Here is a 973-nt window from a genome sequence, read left to right as displayed (position 1 = left end):
TGCCGTGGTGTCATCCTAGCTCACAGCAACCTCAAACTCCTGGGCTCAAGCGATCCTCCTGCCTCAGCCTCCCGAGTAGCTGGGACTACAGGCAAGCGCCACCATGCCCGGCTAAAATGTTTCTTTTAAGTTTCACATTTGTTCTTGCAAATATGTGAAAGTTTTCGTTCAATTTCACAAGGTGTTTATTTTAGCAGAAAGATATTTTATATTGTTAAAAGATAATGTTAGGAGGCCCTGCTGGTTGCCGTTGAAATGGGCAAGTTCATGAAACCCAGGAAAGTGGTGCTGGTCCTGGCCAGACACTACTGCGGACGGAAAGCTGTCATCGTGAAGAACATTGATGATGGCACTTCAGACGTCCCTACAGCCATGCTCTGATGGCTGGAATTGACCGCTGTCCCCAAAATGTGACAGCTGCCATGGACAAGAAGAAGATCGCCAAGCGATCAAAGATCAAGTCTTTTGTGAAAGTTTATAACTACAATCACCTCATGCCCACAAGATACTCTGTGGATATATCCTTGGACAAAACTGTTGTCAACAAGGATATCTTCAGAGACCTTGCTCTTAAACGCAAGGCCCGACGGGAGGCCAAGGTCAAGTTCGAAGAGAGGTACAAGATGGGCAAGAATAAGTGGTTCTTCCAGAAGCTGCGGTTTTAAGTGTTTTTTGTTTCGGTCATCAAAAATATTTTTAAAAAAAGAAAAAAAAAAGATAACATAACATTGAGGGCCAGGAGTGGTGACTCAAGCCTGTGATCCCAGCATTTTGGGAAGCTGAGGCACAAGGATGGCTTGAGGCCAGGAGTTCAAGACTAGCCTGGGCAACATAGTGAGATCCTATCTCTACAAAAAATTTAAAACTTAGCTGGGTGTGGTGACATGCACCTGAAGTCCCTGAGGCAGGAGGACTGCTTGAGCCCAGGAGTTTGAGGTTGCAGTGAGCTACAATGATGCTGGGAACTTAAATA

The 973-nt window shown here is 45.4% G+C and overlaps 1 pseudogene; it reads left to right on the top strand.

The window, feature by feature from the left end:
- The first annotated feature begins 247 nt into the window (after positions 1-247).
- Positions 248-721, top strand: LOC105813592 (annotated as a pseudogene).
- Positions 722-973: the final 252 nt, after the last annotated feature.

This window comes from Propithecus coquereli, unplaced genomic scaffold, assembly GCF_000956105.1.
Source record: "Propithecus coquereli isolate 6110/MARCELLA unplaced genomic scaffold, Pcoq_1.0 Scaffold2818, whole genome shotgun sequence".
In the NCBI taxonomy this organism is placed as follows: Eukaryota; Metazoa; Chordata; class Mammalia; order Primates; family Indriidae; genus Propithecus; species Propithecus coquereli.
This window is presented reverse-complemented; position numbering and strand designations above follow the sequence as displayed.